The following is a 19,113-nucleotide window of genomic DNA, read 5'->3' on the forward strand; positions in this document are numbered from 1 at the left end:
CGTAAAGCCCCGTTCCCATGGTCCGATCGTGCTGGTTCGCGAACTCATTCAAGTTTATCCCGCTTTACACCTTTAAACCAAATTTCATCAAAATCGGACAAAAATTACTCAAGTTATCGCGTTCACGGACGTATATATATATATATATATATATATATATATATATATATATAAGTCTATATATATATATACATATATAAAAATTTGAACGAATAGTGTTTTTGGCCTCTGGGGACATCAAAATGAAAAAATAAATCGGTCCCGGGTCTAGGTCTTACCGTGCCACCTACGGTAATAGCTACTTCCCTATAGGGAAATTCGCTAAAATGTTAAGAGAAAAGAATATTTTATGAACCGGTGAAAAGTAATAAATACCCGTTCACAAGAATTACTAGCAGAGTACCCATCCTTCGTACGGGGTTGGCATACAAGTATAAAATGCTTATTGCAGTTATACTCAAGCTTTGCGCTTGCAATGGGGGAGGACAAAAGAACAGTTTCATGAAATTTGCTTCTTTAAATTTACGGTATACCATAGTATTACACATCTACCATAGCCATAATGTTCTACTACTTCACCTAAACAATAGAGAAAAGTAAATTATACAAAATTCACAAAATATCACAAATTATTCATGAAATTAAAAACATAAACATAACTGTAAACAAACCTACTTTGACACTTCTCATTGCGTATCACAGTTTTTTGTTGCTGCTTGGTTCAAATTAGCTGTTTTCATAAATTCAAAAAAATAATAGTGCTGCACCCTGTTGGTAAATCTTATAACTTTTGAATGCTTTTGCATATCATAGAACCAACATTTTTAGTTGAAACAGCTGACTAAGTTCTTTAATTCCCAGATATGAATACTCATAAGGTTAACATGGGGAACTATAGAGCCGCTGGGGTGGAGCCCGAAAGGATTTTTGAGATAAGAATATGCCTATATGTTAATCGGGAATGTGAGCTATCATCTTGCCAAATTTCAGCCCAATCCGTCCAGTAGTTAATGCGTGATTGAACTTCAAACAAACAAACACACACACTTTCACATTTATAATATTTAGTAAGATTTTTTTCTTATAACTGTTTTTCTTTCCCATTGTTTTGGAACATTTTTCAGGTACCGTATTATACAAAATATATATTTGAGAAGAAAAGAATTTACCGCGTTAAATGGCAATTTAAATATTGAACATTTCAAGCTATTTATAGTGAGTTTATGTATTTAATAATATTTTCTTTTATTTATAAAACTAGGGTTTCAATTCTTTTACTAAGGGAAAACCTGGAAGATCTCAAATTCAATTTTTAGGGTTTTAATAACTGGACCAAATCCAGACAACGTGTATCCAATTGTATAAAAAAGTAATAGGTGACTAAAGAATATATATTGGTGGATAAAAGATGAAAAAATACTATCTTAAAGAAGCCAAATACTTAAACATAAAGTCGAGCTAATTTAATAAACATTATTTTTTCGTTTTTTTTCAATCCATCCGTTACGAAAACAAATGTATATTATAGTTTTCAAATAAGTAACAATGTCAAAATAGTCGAAGATTATTTAGGAATTACTTTCAACCATCTATCGACAGAGAACATTATTTTGAAAGTAATATTCCGCAACAGTCGGAAATTGGCAATAGTCACAAGGTTGATCTTGCAGATTGGTTATTTATCTTGTGTTTAAACTATTGGCCTTCATAAAAGGGTCCTATGAAGTCAAGCTAATATGAAAAAGTTTCATTCTTACACTTAAATCGTAGTTTACAAAGGCCTCACAAAATCAACTGAGTCAAAAAGCAATTAAATACCATTTTTCAGCCAATCCACTGATTTTAATTGTAAAACCTTCGCATCATATTAAGAGTTATTTCCGCAGTCGGATATTGGCAATAATTGCAGACCAAGGTCGACTTCTTGCAGGATTCCACGTTAACTCAATTATATCTACCCGTCAGTGAGGCGCCGCGCCAACCAGCTGAGCATTCTTGCAATTATAACATTCTGATATGATTCACTCTTGGATTGGTAACTTTCATGAACATTGCAAAAAAGTTGGACGTTGGAATAGTAGGCAATACAATATCACGAATACGTTGACAGAAACAGTTCTTGCATATGAAGTGGGGAAATCAAAGCAATTAAGAGATAAGTCACGCTCAAGAAGAAAATGTAAGCAAACTTGATGACTAGTATTTAATCAGCTGATAAATTATATCGCTTGACATTTGTATGGAAGGCACGTAGTTAACATTTTGTGTTAATTTATGTGTATACGTATTTTCGTCTAGAAAAATGCTAACTTGATATATCAACGATTTTCTGAATTAAATAAAGTTTTAACAGACTGCAAGATAGCACGAGCTTTGTTACAGTTACACAAATTATTATGTCCGCATTATTCCGATCTTGAAATATTTCTCTTGTCACATAGTAATTTCCATATGTCCACAATTGTCCGCTTTAATGATGTGTCCGCAATTTCCCCTAAGCGTGACCGTGTTTCTATGTTGTGTTATATACTTCGATGGTTTCGATACCCAGCTTAGTTGCAGGTCACATTCCTAAAATACCCCCGCCGCAGCAAATCTGCCGTCTAAGCGAATTTCCATTTGGCTGAATTGATTTTCAATTGGTCTATTTAAATAACATTAGGTTTAACGAGTACCTAGGTTTGCTGCTACAAGGAAACTAAAAAATAGTGTGTTTTAAGTAAAATAATTATTGCTTAGTATAAAATGAATATATTTGCCAAGTTTGATCAAAAGATATCCATAAACAAGCAAACTACAACATTTTACAATATTCTCCATAAGAATAACATGGGAATTTTAAATTTAAAATTTTTTTTGTTTTCTCCGTAACCAATAACCGTACAAAAACACTTTGATATACTGAATTGTTTGTTTTTTTAAGCTCTTTAAGAAGGTTTAGAGAAAAATTGGAAAATTTTGTGTTTTGAGGGTCAAAAGTGAGAAAAACCAATTTTTACCCCATAAAACCCCCCATAAAATCCTGTTCCCATGGTCCGATCATGCTGGATCGCGAACTCATTCAAGTTTATCCCGCCTTACACCTTCAATCCAAATTTCATCAAAATCGGATAAAAATTACTCAAGTTATCGTGTTCACGGACACACATATATATAAATCTATATATATATCTATATATATATATATACATATATAAAAATTTGAACGAATGGTGTTTTTGGCCTCTGGGGACATCAAAATGAAAAAGTAAATCGGTCCCGGGCCTAAGTCTTACCATGAGACCTACGGTAATAGCTACTTCCCTATAGGGAAATTCGCTAAAATGGAGATCTGCGAAAAGGGGTGCACTTTTCTATACGAAATTCAGTGAAACTCCTCCAAGAACATCTTCTATGTCTGCAACTAATGATAACTCATCGATTCTAAAGTTCCTGTATAAGTAGTTTTATAATTGTTATAAAATTATTACTCCAATCATGATTTCTTTGTGCTAAACTGATGATTTCTTTGTTAAGGTACTGTACATACTCGTATTGTGTGTTATCGTCTGTTGCTCGATGTAATCCACTAGGCCAACCGTACTACACTTGCCAATTTTCTAATGTAATTTAGTGAATGAAGGTTACATTTACCGAAAGCATAAAAACAAACTAGTTTTTATACCCACGTCTTCGTAAGTTCGCCTTCAATTTAAAGAGAATGTAAAGCATCGATAAGTTTACATATTATTAAGCAAAAAAGGTCTTCTGAGATAGTTTTAGCAGACTTCATCAAGCAGGTAATTTTTCAATTAAGTTGTTACTATTTTTCACTTGCCAAAAATGTGATCAGATTAATAAAAGCTTTTAATTAAACAACTTTTAAACATAGTAACACTTTTAATTCGAAAACAATTCTTTTATATAGCATTTTTTTCAAACTCGCTTGAACAAGACAAATTAGTTTGACCTCTTGCAAAACCATTAGTCCGACGTTATGAGGTGATTTGCTGAGGTTATTTTGTCTTCCTATCCTTCAGTTTATAAAAACAAACTCATTAATCTAGACAGTAAACACTCTCCAAGACAATATTAATTTTGGCATTAGGTTTATTTAGCAGTTGTTTTTCTTCTTTCAGAGAGGAAAATTGATGTTCAAAATATTAAATTAAGTAGGTTTTGATGTAGGTAGTTTGTATTAATCATTTTTGTGTGATTAAATACTTGGGTTTATGAGAATGAAGACGATATTCTACAGCAGCATCGGTAAACACGTTGTGGCACAACTGAACTTGACATTCAGAACTGGTTCCAACTTAAGGATGATAATGGAATGCCTACTTTTTGGTAGTAAATCTATGATCGTCTGACTTCAAAACATTAAATGTTTACTTAGTAAAATCATTTGGTTGAATATATGGGCTCGAGAGAAAGCGGATGGGAAAATAATACCGTAGACTGTAAATCCTTACAGTCAACGATAATACCAACAATTGCTTTACCACACAATATACCGAAGAGGTAATGTAAGATTATAACAAAAAACTGTGCGAAATTACTGACCGAATGGCACCAAATGTCTAGTTTCAAGTATCATAGTAAAAATGAGGTCACTTCAACAAATCAGGTACTTGAACAACGAATTTGATCTAAAAAGTCACACTGTCAGGAGCCAAAGCAAAACTTCTATAAATATGGTTGAAAATTTAAAACTCGACACAACAAGAGCTGAAAGGATATGGTGCTCAGATCCAAAGAAGATTCGATGTGTTGATTACAGAACTGATTTCTGACGAATCTACCCTGTGAACTATAACATATTTATGTCACATTATGTATCGAAAACTTAGAAAATATAATTTCGACGTTAAATCCTTTGTGAGTGTCACATTCAACTACTTGAATAAAAATTGGCTTCAGTTGGTCCATGAAGATGGAATGTCCATACTTCATCAACCAAAAACCAACGAGTCAGTAGCAAATTCATCATCATCATCATGCTTCAAAATACACACCATGCTGCGTCGGTATCGTAAGTTGTAGGGACTGGTTGGTATAAACCACATGGTGTATACCGTGTACCGCTGAGCTGAGCTGGGAAGGAGGTTGCGGCGGTGTTTATGCTAATGACAGCGTGCTGGAGCTGGAGTCAGTCCTGGAGTTGCTCTCTACTGAAGAATGTCCGCGATCACGTTCCCGCCATTTCCATTCCGTTAACTTCCCCGCTCGACGTTCACCCACAACCAACACCGCCAGATGCCAGATGGTACATCAATACAACAGTACAACACACGGTCGCAACTTGCTCGGCAACCTACATCAACCAACAAGGAAATATGTGGCGAACATGACCTCCTTGCAGTGAATGAGGAATTACGATCGAAGATCCATTTTAGAACATTAAAATGTGTTTAGGCTGAAACAACTTTGCCCACGTTTCCTCCAAAAATAATAAAGGGCGTTTTAGAGTATGAATAAAGAAGCGTTTACACCAAAGATTACAACTACTAGTTGACAACCATAAGTTGACAAATTTAAGCAACTTGTGGAAGACCAAAAGTGGCTCCTAGCAACTAGTGGAAAAATTGTTGCCAAAGAATTAGCACGAAATAGTCAGTAGTGTCTTAATGGATGTCGTGACCCTTTCTGATAATGACCAGTAGAGATTTTGAATGTTCGATTTCAATGATCGGACATAAAGCCAAGAAACAGACTACAGACACAAACTACAGGAAAGCCATACATGTTCAAGAAAAGTTTATTGGCAACGTTTATTGACTACACAAGTGGTGGTTCGTTCACAAGTCTCGGTTATTTATTAAAATCGTGCGTAAAGGGGGAATAGTTCTCCACTAGTTTTCTACAAGTTGCTTGCACAATGAGCGAAGCAACTAGTCTTCCACTTTTTTGTAAATTTTCTTAGATTTTTACCATCACTCCGCCGGAAACCAAAATTTATTTAAAAACTTGTCTCTCGAGTTGTAGACGAAAGAAAAAGTCGTACAATTTTCTAGAAAAGCAACTAATTAGCCCAACTATAGTTCGGCCGCTTAGAAAACGACCTGCGCGCTAATGCTAAACCAATGCTGGAGGAGGTCGCTTTCTAAGCGGCCGAACTATGGGCCGGCGCGCACTATCCCGACCACGACCACGACCACGACCACGACCACGACTCCGACTGGTCGGATACGACCAGTTTTATAATAGGAATAAATGGAACAGCACGCACTGGTCGACTGGTCGGACCCTGGTCGGACTCTGGTCGCACGACCAAAATTTTCCAGTTTGGTCGGGCCCGACCCGCTGGTCGTTGCAGCCAAAAATAGCACACAATGTAATGGGACGACGCGCACTACCCCCGACTTGCCTCCGACCCGACCAGTACACCACTCAACCCCCAGTATTCCTAGACCAATCAAACGGTGAGCACTAGTTTTTTGCGCCGGTCTGTGAAGTGACTCATTTGGTAAAATGTCGCAGGATTTTGACAATTTTGAAACTTATCTTCATATTGACGTAGCTCCTCATAAAATGTTGCAAAATGCCCTTTCAGACCTGACAGTTAACATTGGATGTACCCAGTATCGTGTCTTCTTCCGCTTAACGTACTTACAATACAAATGCACAATATCAACTACTTCTTCAACAATCATCTTGACACTGAAGTTTGTAAAACATTGTTGCCTTGGTCGGGTAGTGGTCGGGTCGTGCTCTGGTCGCATGGTGAATGACAACCACTGGTCGGGCGTTTGGTCGTGGTCGTGGTCGTGGTCGGGATAGTGCGCGCCCGGCCTATAGTGGAAAACTTAGTGGAAGAATTTGGTGTAAACGCGGCCTAAAAAAAAGGAATATTGAAGTGCATCGTTATTATAATTTTTTTACATGGATATGAGTTAAAGACCGGATGTAAATGGAGTAATAGGATTCGCTTAGCATTTTGCCAGTAGTTTCTTTAGCCAGGGAAAAACTTTTGGGAAGAACGTTGATATGATACGAACACCATAACCACTCAGCTACCCAGCTGCGTAAATTAGGGCCTAATCTACTTTAGGTGGAACACTACAAATTCAATAATTAAATGATATACTGTGTGTTATAGGTTTGCTAACCATAAGTATGCAACTTGAGGCATTGTTCCTATCTGAAAATATGTTTTTAATTCGAAATGGGATCTGAAGACTGGCAGAGATTTAGGAGCCAAACTAGTGTTGCTTCGTTGCTTTGTTTTACATTCCCATCCCTCAGTGATCACGTCCAACAACTGTTATAGTTGTTGGACAGGTTGTTAGGAACTCTAACAACTGTTAGAGTTCCTCTGTATGTACTTTATACCGAAGTTAGCAGTTGCAGTTTCGCCATGCTGTGGCCGCGCCGACCTTGAAACAGCAACGCTGAACCATTGACTATATAATGGCTGAACGCTCCAGTGCCTCAGTCTGAGCTCCTCCAGGATCTAGCTGATAAAAACAATGCTTCTTCCTTACAGGATCTCCTCTCACAGCTGACAATATCGCTGTGCTTACTTACCGGGCTCCTTACATGGCTGACAATGAAACTCCCTCCTTTTATTGTAGCTCCTCTGGTATTTTAGACAATCTAATTTATGTACTGGATAGTGATTTTTTATAACTCCTAATAGAATACAAACTATTGGTCTTACAACCCCTCTCTTACATGGGATGAAAAAATGCTCCTTTCCTTCAAAAATAGCAACTACTCAAAGTTTGTTTTCCTTCGAGATTCCTCTTTAAAGCTATAATCTAATATTCTGTCAACACACATCCTTCATTCATCTTCGTATTGAAATATGTAAGCTGCTGTGTAGGCTACGTACTATAATATAAACTATTCTTACGCAAATACCCAGTTATATCGACAATAAGTATTTTATCTGCCACTTATCGCATTTCAACACCTTATACACATTAGCAAAAAGATTTATCAAACTCCAAATTACAATTTCCAGCACTAAAGATTCTTTTGTTTGGAAACACGCAAAGAGACCAAGATCGATCCCAGTCGGTTATACTGACTTGCCACACAATATAACCCTCCACACCTTATTTAACCGAAGCCGTAAAAAGTGAAAGGAGTTGAAAACCGGGCCAATGACGCAAGGCGTGCAAAGCACAGCAGATCTGCAAAGTGTGACTCACGTGACCGAAATATCACGGGCTTTCTGTCGTTGCTGCTCAACATACAAGCGACACACAGTGACACAGACCCGAGACTGCGACAGCTGAGTGTGTGTCATAGATTGGTTCTAGACGTGAATAAAATAAATATGTTTGGACTAAACCTTTGTCTTAGGAAACTGCTGTATTCAACATCACATTCTCATGTTGAAACAATCGAATGTTGGTACACCTTAATTTTTGAAAACATCATCTGTATGATTCCATTGACTTTTCACTTAGTATTTATCATATTTTAATGAGCTTTTTTTAACTAAAACTATGTTTTAAAACAATATTTATTTCATGGGCCAGTACGTCGCAGTCCCTTGTTATTTAAACTACATTTCTTAGTATATATGCAGTTTTTGTTTAATATAGAAAAAATAGGCTACGAATTGATTTATTTCCACTACCTAACATCGTTATGTAACAATTTACATGTTTATAGACTTAATATTTGGTTAGTTGGGATCTTCCTTAAAGGTCCATAATTTTATAGGTATATTTTTACAGAACTTGTAAAGACCTAATCTATCAAAAAGAAAAATCGTGTTGCATTGTGAAAAAAATTATATGCTTTACCGTTAACATAATTTGAGGTTGAAACCCCCCTTATCAACTTCTCCAAAACTTGACACCACTCAACCAATTACTGTACGTTTAATTTGTTTCTGATGAAACTCTGCATCGCTCAGAGATAACTTAGATTAGCTCAAGAGATCCTTCCTAACTTGTTTACCAGTTATACTCGGTATCACATCTCTGTCACATATACTGTCTACAGGCTCATGTGTCGAGGTAGACCACAATGGTAGACTTGCCTTATCCTACTTAGATCACATGACATTTAGAACAGACTGAAACTATATATTTTTACATAATTTGTATTAATTTATGCAGCCAGAACTGACAATTGAGTTGCATCGAACCAGGGTCAAATAGAGTTGTATCCATATGATGTCGCTTTACGATCGATAACTGTGAATAACACAATTACATGTACGATTACTACAGTTACGTATTAACTGTGTGTGTGTTGGTGGCTATTGACTACTCGTTTCTCTATTATTTAAAGATATTTGTGTAGTGTGCGGGTTACTCTTTGGTTATAATGAGTAAGGATAAGCTGTAAATGACTATTATACCTGTAGATAACAATATGTTGATAAACTATTGCATGCCCTTCTTATTATAACCAAGGGTTAAAGCACTCGTAGTAAAATTTACCCTAAAATAACAAAAAATCCGCCTAGTCAACATCTGTACAGTGAACCGTCACCTATATGCCTCACACATCATGACATGCATGAGTTTGCAATGGGATGAAAAGTCTACCTGCAGTCCCTTAAGTCAATGGCCTTTTCTATACTACTGTAATTATGTTTTCAATGTGAATAAATCTTTGTTTAGTGTTTTTATTAGCTGAGAAACACAGGAGGTTACCGTAAAACATCATCACCCCCAACTGTATGAAAATGGAGTCTATATTGTTTACCTATCAAGGTATGAAAGAACAGTATTCATAACAAGTACCCAAATTTACCAAAAATGCCAGTAAGGGCGTCCAAACCCAGTGCTGGTAGACGAAGGAACTATTCCGCCAATCAAAGTATTACCTCCTGGTTTGAATGGAAGTTTAAACAGTGTCGCGTGGTTTGGCGGTTCAGTGTTTCGCACATTTCGCAGTCGCGGAGTCACCAGTCACCAGTCACCAGACAATCACTGTGTTATGTCAGTCAGTGAAAGTGAGGCCGTTAAATCACCATTAGTGTCTCAAGGCCGCTTACATTCACGCTTGTCCCGTCCGTCATGTCAAACATCTGCATCTGCTACACACTGGCCGTTGAAGATCTGGAATTCTGGATGCAGGTTTTGGGGCATTACAATAAACTATATGTAGACTGTGGAGCGCTACTGTTATATACCCTATGCAAGTAAGGTTGCGTTCTAGAAGGCTGGGTTCCAGGTTAGGTTAGGCCACACAACCTTAATTTGCGTATGGCAAATTTCAGTAGTGGAGGCCAAGTGGAGGCCCTCTTTACAAAGTACCTGGACATGCAGTACAATAGACCCGTTTAGCTATCTAGGAATGCTCCCTAACTACAATTATTTTTATCAAACACGATTTTAGAATGCTTTGGAATTTTAATTAATTTTTAACGCCAAAACACAGCAATATAGGCTAACTGTTATTTTACAGGCACACATACATGCGTTACGTACATGATACATGCGTTGCGGGGCTTTATCCTGATTCAATTTATCCCTAGGGCAAAAAGAATTTAGCTAGAGGCTAAGCCGAGGGCAGACGAAGTTTCTGAGGGTTAAAACCCCTTTTGGCCCATACGATGTTTTGCCGTTATGTATTAACAATCAGCTTAACCAAGGGTATCAACTGTTTAGTTTGTCACGATTGCGCTACTGTATTTCCCGTGTTACTCATCTTGTCAGATTTGATGTAAACAACATCGAATAACTCTACTCTCCATTTCTTTGGTCACAATCGACGTCTAATAGAGACTAGATAATACGTTGCTCGAAATCGAGCAAAACTGAAACTTGTATGTAAAAAATAAACAAAAAACATAAACAGCAAGACCTTAATCAAATAGTCGCTCTAAAATAATTTATATGACTGATAAAAAAATATCATGATGTAAAAAAAATAAAAGTAATCTACAATATTTAAATTTACATTCATTCTCATACTGCTTTGGTTATCTCTTATGTATAGTAGGCACGCACTCTATGAGCACGTAGATGTCAACCACACACTGTAAAGTGAGCTTTTGACCTAATGTAGCCCAATTCCTCTCTTGACGCCAACAATTGCTACTCTTATTCTAGCATTGTTTAATTATTTATTTTATGTGTTCTGTTTTAGGCGTGTTTAAATTAGGCTTGATACAAATTGTAAATTATGTGATAATATGGTAATGTAATGGATAACTGCCCTGTGAATAATCATTTTTAAACATTCACTTCATCACATCGAACTGTAACATGATAATCAGTAAATACGATGTAAGGTGAATCAATTTAAACATACACATATGATGCACGTACTTGACTACAGCTGATATTTTTTGCAGTAGAGATAAGAAGACCTGCAATTCAAACCGTTAACCTATGTATTGAAACCCGTTGATTTCGCTGTAGTATGAGGAAGCCACGAAACACATGTTTTATCCTTATTCTGGGTGCATTGGACACGAAATTGTGGGTGTCTGAGAGACAGGGAATGGTTTGACCTTGACATGGGTTGTGGAACCTGTTAGCGGACCGGCGTGGCAGCGGCACAACAGCAACAGCACCGACACTTCCACATACATCCACATCTACAACAAATCTATATCCATCCATATATATATACATGGCTATTCATACCCATAAGCCCAAAGTCAATTTTAAATTTAACTATATCCACAACCATTCGTCCATCCATATCCATCCGTCCATCATCAACACAGAATGTAAAATGAGAACGCTAAACGATATAAAATATGGTGCACAATCCATCAATATCAGATTAAACTATGACGGAGGGAAGGAAAATAATGCGGCTAAATAAGTCGCATTGACAAAAGATCTACATTTAAAAGTAGTAACGTATAAATACAAAGGGTCGGCGATTTTAAAATGTATATAACATTGTATGACTCAACGTTTGCTATAGATATCCATAGGCCTACAGTAATTTTTCTCAATAAAATCAATTTTATTCAACAAACTTTACGGCCACTGCTTTCAAGTAGATTGCTTATACAAGGACGAAGAAACACCACCACGTAAACACAAAGGGTATAGAACTTTTTATGCTTCGAAAGTTCGAAGGTCCAAGCTATTTGGTTAAAATGAAGAAACACTGTCTTTTTTATTTTGACTGAAAATAAAGTACTAAAGTTATTTCATATTTAACATTTGATAACCAATAACTATCCCTGCAATACTAAAACAAGTAGGCCTACGTTAGTTATAAAGATACAAAAATAACAAAAAACCTGTTCTCTTTGTTCCTATATAAATTAAAATACTGAATACGGATTAAAAGCCAACTCAATAGGCACAGTTAACAAAAATGAACAAATACAATTTACTGAGCTATATTAGATTTGTCATAACAATTGAACCTTTATATTTCAAGAAGAGAAACTATTGAAACAGAAAATCGGTTTTATCGAAGAACCGGTAATTAATGAAATTGTGTCTAATTAATTATCTATATATAGCCATCATTGACAACGGTGTTGTGTTTTATTATAAAGAAATGTAATTAAACTCTAAATACAAAACTGAACTTCATAATAAATACCCACGAAGTTTAATAAATTACGTGTTTGTAATATACACATTTTTTTAAATTTTTCATGAATTCTCAGTGGTCGTGTTATTTGTATGGTCGCGTGTCAGTTTTATGGACCTCCTAATAATAATATGTTCAACCAAATTCTGATGCATAAGAGCTGAGGTCATAACATGACGCTGGTTAAGTTAGGTTTTTTTTTTAAGGGCTCACAATACTCTTATGTAGATTATAAAATAAGACTTGTTAAATCAGGGTTAACTCCTTATTGAGGACTGATTTATCATGTCATTAAGAGTCTTCCTTAGTGGAAGCCATGTTGGATTTCTTCCCCATAAGAACAATGTTAACTTTGGGTCCAAATATCTCATCAGAAAATTGTCATATAATTATGGATAAGGAGTTAAATTTAAGGAATTGCGGTCCTCTAGAGATTGACGTTTTTTATTTCACAATTTTTAATTTTTATAATGAATAATTGATTATTAATTAGCTTAAAATTAAGCTAATTATTGAAAGGAAATGAAAATGGATTTTCGAAATTCAAAAACCTCAGTCACGAGTCTATTATGTTACAAATACAAATTATAAATTTCAAAGCTATATCTTAACAAATAACGCCGTTACGTGTCCACAAATGATGTAATGTTTAACATTGTTCTTATGGGGAAGAAATCCAACATGGCTTCCACTAAGGAAGACTCTTAAGGTTAAAATAATTTCAAGAGGATTTGAAATGAGACTTGTTATGGAGGTTCCTCTTATGATTTTTTTTCTTTTTTGATGGGTTACAGTTTTTTATTGTCGCCAATAGCTGTAAGCTATGTGAACATCTCGTGAAAATATCGTTTGAGTTCCACATTTCGCTGTAAAATACACCAATCTAGTACAAATTAAAAGGGTTTTCAGACGAGAAAATATGTACTAAAAAACTGAAAAAATAGTTAGTAAAAATAGTTACTAAATTCCAAAAGGCAAATTATCGTACTAGGCCTTAGTTCTGCTATAAACTCAACAGATCAACCTCGACGTCTAAATAATTATGTTTTCTACAGTAAAAAAATGCAAACTAAAATAGTAACTACCAAAAAATAATTATGAGGACAGTTTAATAACATGTGTAAGTAAAACCAAGAATAAGAAGTGGACAAAGTTCTTGACCGTTTGGCCCCTTTCTCTCCCACAACTTAGTGTAACTGCATTAGCGCACGCAAACCTAGAAACTCGAGACAAGGACATGAAACAAACATTACAACAGAGTTACAGAATAGGCAGGTAGATGTTTGGGCGTCCCTGAATCCTAAATTATGTTCTACGGTATTCAATAAAAAATAAAAATATCATTGAGTAGTGAAATATTGTTTACTCAAATTTCATGAAGACTTGAGTCATTCATTGACATGTGGAATTAGGTTAGAAATTTCTCGTTTTTCGTATGGATATACTTTGTAAGAAAATATAAGTTTTAAAACTTAAGTAGTAATACTACGACACTTTGCAGCTTCTATATAAGGTAAAATTAATTGTATTAATTTATTTATTTATTTTTTTATTTATCACTGAATAGAATAAACATTTCATGATTTACAGGCTAATTAAATTCAAACAATCCACACAATGTAAAACTCTCTTTCTCATTGGAACGTAGCAAGGTTTTTAGTTGAGGAGAGTCCTTCCATACTGGGAATGTTCTCTCAACCTGGGACTTATTATATATTTTTAGATTAGATTAGATATTTTTTGGGTCTAGGGGAGATGAATGGAACATAGTACTTTATTCTGAAATGGCGACCTTAGGAATATAGATATTTTAAGCCAAGTATGAATGTAGCTAACCTTCCAATAATTTACCGCTGCTGAACAGATTCTAACTCGAAACAAAGTATGACAGCCAATTTATCATACTGGAAGAAAAAGTAATAATTTCGATCATGAGTAGTGAGCTTTGCATCCTTCACTTGTGAAAGGTGAATAAAGATTGTAAATTAGGTTTAAATTAAAAATTTGTCTATCAATCCATCGATTAAAATTTAAAAATAATCTTAAAGCATTAAACCAATATTCTAAGAAGACTAACAAATCTGCTGTTTAGGTGTAGATTAATTCATTTGTAGCACTTCAGCAATACTATAGAAATATAAACAATATTTTTACAGGAAATGCAACAACCACCTCAAAGAATATTTTTAGCCATTAATGTCTAAAATTTTTTTAATAGAGTTGACTTTTTATGTTCAGCAGAATATTTCACACTTTTAATATGTTTAAAACGAGAATTGGCTAATTTAGAAAACATATTCTCCAAAATATTATTTAACCAATATTCCGGGTGGTGAAGATGAATGGAATTCCAAAAGCATAGGAACAATAAGTATATTATTTTTTCCTGATACACCGTCAATGATCTGATTGTTTTTCTAACGTTTGTTGCAGTTTCGCTCGGCCCCCTATACCTGTAGACACTAGGCGTGTGCCAGTGGGGCGTAGTCTGGACACCCTCGACCCATGACCAGCCAGGGACAGTGTCGCCAGGAAGTGACGAGCCACGGGGACAGTGTTGGTCTGGTGAAAGTATGGAATGTCACTTGGCAAAGCGCCTACTCCTATAACTACAACATTTTGGCACCCACCTCTCTAGACCTAGATGACACTATATTAATTCTCCAAGAAAACTAACTAATTAATACGGAAATTGACATACAAAAATCTGGTACTGGGTGATTTGAACCGTAAAATCAATGACCGTAAAAAGCAAACATTATTTACTCATGATTAGAGTTTTGTGTTATTGTTTTTTTTTTCAAATCTGTTATCTACTATTTTTAAGGGGGGGGGGGGTTTCGTGGGAGTAAGTAACTTTGAAGGGTAGAGATGATAAGGGTGACATACCAACTAAAATATGGCAACTCTCCAAGCATCTCAGAATTAAAAGTCTAAAAATAGAATAAAAACATTATCTCTACTAACATGCGACATTGTATATAAGTTAATTTCTTGTTTGAATGATACCTATATAGAAATCTGACGTGTATATATACTACTTTAATTGATTTGCACGATGTACTGTATTTTTTTCACACATTCGTCCACTTAGGTTGAAAGTATTCTACCTTTTCTGTACAGCAAAAATATTTGATCTATTTCAATATTTAAAGGATTATTTATTTAGATTTTTTTTAATACGACCCTACTCCAGCAAGATGTTATTGCTACATTTCGTCACAATCATTGTGGGTAATCATTGTGAATTAAATAATTCAAATAATTGCTTACGTGCACCAATACGTACGCAATCATTAAATAACCAATTTGAAATAATCAGATTCATCTAGATGCAATTTCGATCTGTTACGAATCACCCACGGAAGAAAGTGGAATTAAAATTGAACTAGACTCGATGAAATAGAGATTGAAACGAACTAGTTCTACCGCGGATTCAATTATAAAACTGGATCGATTCCGTTTCCCACTGCAGTTGTAGTTGTGCAAGTGAAGTTACGTTGGTCATAACGAGCGGTGGGTAACACTAGCTGTGAACTGACGTCAAGTAGTGCGGTGTGATTTGTTAAGATGTAAAGTAACTGAATTTGAACGAATCATTTCTCAAAGAATCCACTGGGATTGTATCTAAGAATAAACGGTATCAGCAAAATGACCTTGACAGTAAAATTGGACAACCTACTACTTATATACGAGAAAAAACACTTTCCTAATGGGTAAGCGGCCTAGTAACTATGGGTTTCACACGGAAAATCACAGACGTTGCAATAGCTTTTGAACCGTTCCTAGTGTTGGGGGCTGTGCCACTTTCTTCAGAATTTAAAGTAGGCTACTATAATCTACTAAATGTTTGATTGACTCAAAACTGATATTTCCACTCAAAACTCAGACTCCAAAAATGTTGACGAAAACAATACTAGACTTATAGTGGTACTGTACTGTAATTGTTGCAATTTGTGTGATTCTCCCATAACAACTCATCGTTCTCCATCCGTTTACCCACAACAGTTTAAATGTCAAGTTAAAGAGAGAAAGTATTTGTCACTTTGCAAAAACAGTTTAAATATTTTTCAACTTATTTATATGTTTCAACTAACTTTTCTTAATATTTCTAACATATATTTGTACACCGTATGATAACAAAAACTGTATGCTTTATCATCCTCTAAATAATGCAATGTAAACTTTAACAAAACAAATCCAAGGACATTGTCCACATCGGACACAGGTAGGTAAACCTAGGAGGATCCTCCTAGAGGTAATCCCCCATGGAATCGCTTCATTCGCCTCTACTGTATGGACTGAGGGTCACTTCCTGCGCTACTGTACAGTGTAAGTAGGTGGATGTTGACATAAGCTGATTGTAGTTTCCGTCAGCTGGACACGCCCGTGTCGTACTACATTACAATACACCGCCCCCGCCCACAGCACCCAACTGTATGGTCCGATACCAATACTGATACACACGACTAAAGTATTGCATAAAAGAGAAATCAAGAATTTGTAGACACAGTTTCTCAGAAATAATAAGATCAAATTGAAGTCCAAACGCAGATTTCGTACAAACATAAACCATAGAAGCATACGAAGCTATGAGCTTTTCATTCAGTCTGGGCCGTCCCGAAGGGGGGTTCGTCGTTCCACGTTTCTTTGTGGACTTAGTAGCGTTCAAATCAAATCGGTTTTATTCCACATTATATACAAAATTTACAATTTTTCAAAAAAATTAAATACGAATATATATAGTCTTGAAGCATTATACAGTTCATTGTTTACGTAAAATTCAAGCTGTACACAATAAAAGAAAATAAGACTTTTCATCAAAAATAGAATGAAATACCTATAACATATTAATCAATATTATATTTCAGACACGTATATCTATTTAAGTCATTCAATTGACAACAACTACTCGAATAACACACATTCTTTTTTTCGGTTAATGGGAATTGTAGGTGAAATTTATGTCTAAAGAAATAAACAGTACATACAACAGGTAGAGGATACCTTAATTGTGTTATGATATAAATAACCACAATATTTGTCGGGTTTCCTGGTGTTTTGTCAGAATCTGGAGTTTATAAAATACTACAATCTTAAAAATCAAGTATTGGCGTTTAAATACATGCAATATGATAAGAAATATTAAAATGTTAAAACTGTTTTGAGTTAAAATAACCATTGTTTGGAATCTTTACACTATGTTGTTATGCATTTACTGGTTTCTCGTGAAAAACATTACGCCAAGTTAATCGATACGTCAATCAAATAGTTAGATACAACGTATTTGAGAAATTCAAATAACCAAAATGTATTTAGGTTACCTTAACCGTAAACTTAACATATTCCCTCTTAGACTTGTTAGATATTTCCTGACTATGTAGAGAGTGTTACATAACTCTCAGTTATAAGTAGACATAAATCTTTTCTCGCTAAATCACTAACTTAAAACTATTGAGCATAGTAAAATTATGTGTTTTATGTGCACAACATAAAATGTTTCGTAAAAAAATACCCATCAGCACAAATAACACCCAAATTCATAGGGCGAGAAGTATAATTTCATTATCTAAAGTCAATGGTAACGATATAACTGGTAGACCGACGATGGATGCTACATTTACATCGTACCGTAGATGTTATACTACTCTATGTATATATTCAATTGTACATGCAGAGCACGTAGATAACTGTGTTCTACTAATATTACATTCTAGGCACCGTTATCACGTACCTCTTACGTGCCATAAACTACATGTTACTCTGGTGTCCACGGCATAACGAACACTTTCTTTGTATATAATATAACCTCTATATAGTTTAATATAATTTAACATACTCTATGAATTAAGATGATTAGATGATTTCTAGTAGTAGGTAATAGCCTAGTCGTAATTATTCCTACAAAATAGTCTCATATCTCACGTTATTCAAAAATCTTTCAACATTGATTTTGGATATCTAATTGGACATATCTAATTAGACGATATACATTTTGGGGACTTTGATCAGCAATAACAAGTTTTTTTTAAAGAGAGTATACAGAAAGGAGCCTATCATATATTTTCACTAATAAAATTCTAATTTTTTCTCGTAGTTTTGCGTAATACTATGGATACAGTAACTTAATAGCCAGAGATGATGCCGTCTTTATAAACTACTCATTTGAGTTAATAATTACTGTAATGTTTGCGTAAAGGGAAGAAAACTGTATAATACAACATCATAATATAGACTACAGTTGGCTCAATTATAATAAGTTATGGAAAAACTGGTTAAACATTGTTAACGTGGTAATATTAATCTTTAATTGTTTTTATTTTCGAAGGTTGTACTCAATTAAGAGTGAGAAACTATTTAATGATTAAAAATAACGAAATGACAATAGCATGAGGGCATTTTTAAGAATCTTTACATACCGTACGTTAAATACAGACGTTACCCCTACTAGAGTTCCCATATTATTGTTTAAAATGTTCTACAATCTATTTGTACCAGTGGATGGTTGAGTTTCTTTTTACTTCTTCATTTCAAAGTTGTTTTTTCCTGTACATACTAGTGCAATAAGTATTGGGCTTCTCTGTCAGAATTAGAAAGGGCAAAACACAATTTAAAACCTTTTATACCATCGAAGTGTTGCAATAAAACATAATT

At 34.9% G+C, this 19,113-nt stretch overlaps 1 protein-coding gene across 1 annotated transcript in view; it reads right to left on the bottom strand.

Moving 5' to 3' along the window:
• Positions 1 to 19,113, bottom strand: part of LOC128984436 (uncharacterized) — a 220,207-nt gene that overhangs the window by 191,780 nt on the left and 9,314 nt on the right. The gene's annotated exons all lie outside the window — the stretch shown is intronic.

This window comes from Macrosteles quadrilineatus, unplaced genomic scaffold (genome assembly GCF_028750875.1).
Source record: "Macrosteles quadrilineatus isolate MER2022 unplaced genomic scaffold, UCM_ALF_1.0 Scaffold_2__2_contigs__length_208266976, whole genome shotgun sequence".
In the NCBI taxonomy this organism is placed as follows: Eukaryota; Metazoa; Arthropoda; class Insecta; order Hemiptera; family Cicadellidae; genus Macrosteles; species Macrosteles quadrilineatus.